General features: G+C 38.8%; 1 pseudogene; it reads left to right on the top strand.

Annotated features, from left to right (window-relative positions):
* The first annotated feature begins 511 nt into the window (after window positions 1-511).
* Window positions 512-3,492, top strand: LOC106654576 (annotated as a pseudogene).
* The last annotated feature ends 2,417 nt before the right edge of the window (window positions 3,493-5,909 follow it).

The raw sequence follows: 5,909 nt of genomic DNA, 5'->3' as shown, positions 1-5,909 counted from the left end.
AAGGTAATAAGTGTTTTACCAAATATATAACTATTGAAAGTAATACAAAAAAAATTTAAGAAATTTACACAAATTTTATTTAATATATATTTATGCAATAATATTTATTTAAAATAAATTTTACATTATAACTGCCCAGGTTTCAATAAACTATTAAAGTCATTGTGCATTTTAAAATGATCTTCAAATAAAAGGATTATTTTCTTATTGATTTTGAGTAAAGAATGTCGCCAATTTTGAATCTTTTGCAATAAAAATAGCTTGTCCTTGTGGAAATTCATAAAATTCATTAGTAAATGGAATTTTACCAATGAATATTGCTCTATATGTTTTTGTATTTTCATTGTGGTAAATTCTTATAACATGTCTACCTCTGACACCAAAAGAGTCATTACCAAAAGAGCAGCACTTACAAATGAAATAAGTCCCACGTGGCCGCACACGGCACACCGGCAGGCGTGCTTCTGCTCCCACAGACTCGTGTGTCGTCATTCATTCGAAGCCTTTCGAAGCTGCCTATATAGCTGTTGAGTTTAGTCTTCTGAGTTCTGATTATCTAATTAGTAAACCTGCGTAGACGTAAATAGTTAGCCACGTGTGATTTGCCAAGTGAACATTGCGTGTTGCTTTGTTGTTCTTAAAAAGTGTGTTATACACCAACAATTACAAAGTGACATAACCTATTTCGTATCCAAATAAAAATGGAATTCGTATCCGACCACGTGTTGGAGGGTTGCAGCAGTGGTGGTGGTTTCATCAAATCTCATAAGGATGCTATTTTCAAAAAACCTCAAATGTTAATGTATGGCTTAGATAAACTTACAGAACAAAAACTCAGGCAAAGATCTCTCGAGTTGAAACCTTCAATAAGAGATGTATCTCAAGAAAATAGAAAAAGAAAATATCACAGCCATGCCGAAGAAACACCAACATATACTGGTGGAATTGATAAAAAGGCAAAAGAGAGGTTAGACTATAGGATTAATAGAAAGAATCACAACAGAAGGAGAGCTAATTACAAAAAAGATCAGAACAGTCGCAGAGAAGGAACACCAAGTTTCAGTATTGAACCATCTTCACTGAGTTATTACAAAGCAAAGGATGGAACATCAAAATCATCTTGGGACGATGAAGATGAATATGAAACGCCTAGAAAAAGATCTACTTGGGATCACTCTAATCCTTGTTTGTACAGAGGTGTTGCAGATAGCCTGAGGAGCAAATTCACGCCATCTTATGAGTACAATGCTTGAGCTGAAGATCGCAAGCAATCGGGTGCTACTCCATTAGCAGATCAAGCAGATATAGAAGCTTGGGAACAGGAGCAGAAAATACTTGACCAAGCCTGGTACGACCATGAAAACACACACTTTGAAGATGTGTCCGAAGAATATGATCTGAAAAAAGAAGAAGAATTGGAAGAAAAGAAAAAAAAGAAGTTGTCAGCTATGCAACACCAAGTAAACAGAGACAATCTCAAATGGGAAGAAAACAGAATGTTTTCTTCCGGAATTTTCAAATCAACGATTGTCGATGATGAAGTTGACCATGAAGAAGAAGCCAAAGTACATCTCCTTGTGCACAATGTTGTTCCTCCATTCCTCGCTGGTCGTATTGTCTTCACAAAGCAACCTGAACCCTAAATACCTGTAAAAGACGTAACGTCACCAATGGCTTTATTATCCAGGAAGGGATAACATTTGGTTTGTTGCCACAGAGAAGAAAAAGAAAGGAGAAAGGCGCAAAAGAAGCATTGGAACTTAGCTGGTACAAATCTTGGGAATATCATGGGTGTGGAAGATTGCAAGAAAGAAGATGTAGAGGTTTCCAGTGAAGAATGCAATTATAAAAGTGCACAAAAATATGCGAGTCATGTAGATGACCAAGTGACTCAATCCAAATTCAAGAAAATCCAAGAGCAAAGGAGAAGCCTGCCTGTTTTTGGCGTGAAGCAAGAACTGCTGAATGTTATAAGGGATAATCAAGTAGTCATCATAGTTGGAGGGACCGTCAGTGTTAAAACTACTCAGCTGACTCAATACCTACACGAAGATGGGTACAGCAAGTACGGAATAATTGGATGCACTCAGCCCAGAAGAATAGCTGCCATGAGCGTAGCCAAGAGGCCGTGTCCGATGAGATGGATTCCAAGCTAGGGGACAAAGTGGGATACGCAATTCGTTTCGAAGACTGCACAAGCCCAGAGACAATCATCAAGTACATGACAGACGGTATTCTGCTGCGAGAGAGTTTGCGCGAAGGTGATCTCGATCGCTACAGGGTCATTATAATGGACGAGGCTCACGAGCGCTCGCTGTCGACCGACGTACTGTTCGGCCTCATCAAAGAGGTCCTCAGGCGTATGCGCAGCGCCAGTACCTGGACGAGCTGCTCGAGGCCAGCGTGCCCGAGATCCAGCGCACGAACCTGGCCGTGCTGCTGCTCAAGTCGCTGGAGGTTGCTGATCTGTTGCGCTTCCCCTTCATGGACGCGCCGCCCCAGGACAACATTCTCGACTCGCTGTACCAGCTCTGGATGCTCGGTGCCATCGACAACGACGACCAGCTGACCGGTTTGGGACGGCAGATGGCCGACTTCCCGCTCGATCCGCCCCAGAGTAAGATGCTGATAGTCGCGTCGAATCTCGGCTGCGCGTCCGAGATCTTGACCATCGTGTCGATGCTCTCGGTTCCCGCGATATTCTACCGGCCCAAAGGTCGCGAGGAGGACTCGGACTCGAAGCGCGAAAAGTTCCAGGTGCCCGAGTCGGTTCACTTGACCTATTTGAACGTCTACAACCAGTGGAAATCCAATGGATATTCCAGCTCCTGGTGTACGGAAAATTTCATCCATGCCAAAGCTATGCGCAAAGTTCGAGAAATTCGCCAACAGCTCGAAGAAATCATGAAGCAACAAAGGGTGACTATCGCTAGTTGCGGTACCGAGTGGGATACGGCTCGCAAGTGTATTTGCTCGGCATATTTCCACCAAGCGGCTCGTCTCAAAGGTATCGGCGAGTATGTGAATTGTCGTACCGGTATGCCTTGCCATCTTCGCTCGACGTCGGCTCTTTTTGGAATGGGCTCTACCCCCGATTACGTAGTTTACCATGAACTGATCATGACGTCCAAAGAGTACGTCAAGTGTGTTACGGCTGTCGATGCTCACTGGCTGGCCGAATTTGGACACATGTTTTTCAGTGTCACGGAAACAGGCAAACTCAGCAAGACCAAGAGGCAAGATCCGATGCATTTGGATAAAAGTTCAAATAAAAGCTTCGATACAAGCTCGGACAAAGATAAAGAACAAGCTTCTGGCAGAAAACAAGCAATTTTGACTCCTGGACTCAGAGAACCAGGCACTCCTGCATTGTATCGTATTAAAACTAAGCGTATTGGCTTGTAAAGAAATTACAACTAGTCAAACAAAAAAAAAACAATTGTAAATATGTAAATACACCATTGATTTGAACCAATTCAAATAAAAAATATATATTCTGGTAAAAATGTTGTTTTAATCATCTTCCTATTGGTTATAATATCCACACGTATCCATATGAATAGTTAAGGAAAATTTAATACATAAAATATTTTTATTTTGTAATTACATGACAACTGATGTACTTTTATAACAATGCAAAGTATGATATTGTAATGCATTAATGCATTGCAACTTTAAAGAATTGACTTTACTACAATACGTAGTATGATATTATATTAATTCATTGCAAACTAAAAGAACTGATTTTACTTTTTTACGTAAATATATTTTACAAGCATTGATAGAATATATTGTCTCATTGGCTCAACTGGAATTCCAGCGCATATGGAAAATGTTATTATGAAACTGTTATATTTAAATAGCTTTTGAAATAATATATATCAGAAAATGCACTTTTGTGCCAAAAGCAAATTAATCAATTTAAAAATGTTTGCCTAGTATATCACGAATAAACTTTTGCCCAAATTTTCTTTAGTAGCTGAACGAATCGAAAATTATTTAAACCCAAAAAGGCGATCGAATTAATCGCAAACATCAAGGGATAGCAGGAAAGAATATGATGATTGCTACTGATCACCTCTAGGTGGTTGTATCGTGTTCAAGCGATGTACGCGCAAGAAATGAATACTTTCTGTGGCTATATAAACTTCGCATCGAGAAGAATTGTTTCTAGCATACGCTTCACTAATTGTTCTCGTTGAAATCAATCAATTTAAAATTTTTTGCCTTATAAATTACTCGAAGGGGTCGAATCGCGGTATACCCGCGACATACCAGGCGCGAAGTGCAAGTAAACAGAAGCAGCAGCAGTAACACTGCCAACTCTACGTGCGAGAATAGAGATCGCATTAATTGTCCTTTCGTCAATTTCCTTTTTTATGTAAATACATTTTACAAGCCTTGACAGAATATATAATTTCATTGTCTCAACTCAAATTTCAGCGCACGATTAATTTGTCATTTTGATACTGTTATACTTGAATATGGGTTTTTTCTATGTAACGTGGTTTTTTTTTAATCTCAAATAATCCATAGCTTTTGAAATCATTCAAATGAATAAATGCATTTTTTGCCCAATGAGTAAATTAATCAATTCAGAAATCTTTACCTTACATATTACTGTTTAGGCAACTCAATGGAAAATGAAGGAAGAAAGACACTCATGCATTACAAGACGGTATAGGTATTCGGGCTCTGAACTGTCTGTTTACGGTATATTAAAAGTATGTACTTACGTACTGCGCACGATTGACCGAAAATGCGAAGATGGCAATCGAGTTACAAATATATGATGATTCGTACTGATCACCTCTAGGAGGCTCTTTCGTACTCAACCGACATTCGCGCAAGAGAATAATACATATTGCTCTTATATTCTTGAAAATCCTATTCTAGCACGTAAAGAATAGAATAGGTGATCGCATAGAGGCATATTATAAAACGTAAAACAACCCTATTTTTAAAGGTACCCGTTTAAAATGACATTACTGCGAACGATCCACCTACAAATTCGAAGACCGTATAGTCGAGCTACAAATATAAATCAGCTAGATCGCAAATCATTTATCCAAACAAATTTTCTTCTTCAGTAATGAAATGAATTGAAAATAAAAAGCAAAATAGAGCATTGAATTTATTGTCAAACGACAAATGATTGGGTAAATAATATTTTGATTCGAGCTAACGAGCACTAGGAGGCTCGCTCGCACCCAAGACGCATTCGCGCAAGAGAAAAATACTTTCTCCGTCCATAAATGTAGTTCTCATTCCTTTCGAAGCCTATACTCTTTGGAGTTCTACAACGTTAGTCTTTCCGTTTTCCTTTTTCACACTTAATGGTAACGTGCCTAAAAATATCTAAACTGCATGTATTATCGAGAGAATTGTGCATTTATTTCATAAAAGACACAATAAAGAAAATATATAAAGGCCAATTTCTGTGAGCATAGTAATATAAATTCTCTGTATTTTGACAATAGTAGGCTCGAGGCTCACGAGGCAATGATCTTGATTAAAACTGTCCAATGCGCGAACAGTAAATGGAGCATTTTTAAATTTCTCATCGAGCTACAAGCATGTATCTCAATCTCATTCGACGTTCGACGATGGATACCATCGTCTGCCTTGCTTAAAAATTTTTAATCTTCCGAACTTCGAATTGCATATCGATTACTGCCTACGTACTCGCTCGGCACATTGGATGTTTATTTTTAATATAATCGCACATCGTGCACACACACTCGCGTAATGTACATACGCAAGTGTACGTATTCAATTAACCTGATTTACCAGTATAATATCGTATGTATACGTACATCTTGGCTTCTCGCTTATATACATATAAAGAATCCAAGCAACGGTGTGGCAAAACCGTTAGATAATTTGCGTAAAACGTGCGCAAGACGAAA

This window comes from Trichogramma pretiosum, unplaced genomic scaffold (assembly GCF_000599845.2).
Source record: "Trichogramma pretiosum strain Unisexual culture from Peru unplaced genomic scaffold, Tpre_2.0 scaffold23, whole genome shotgun sequence".
Classification (NCBI taxonomy): domain Eukaryota; kingdom Metazoa; phylum Arthropoda; class Insecta; order Hymenoptera; family Trichogrammatidae; genus Trichogramma; species Trichogramma pretiosum.
This window is presented reverse-complemented; position numbering and strand designations above follow the sequence as displayed.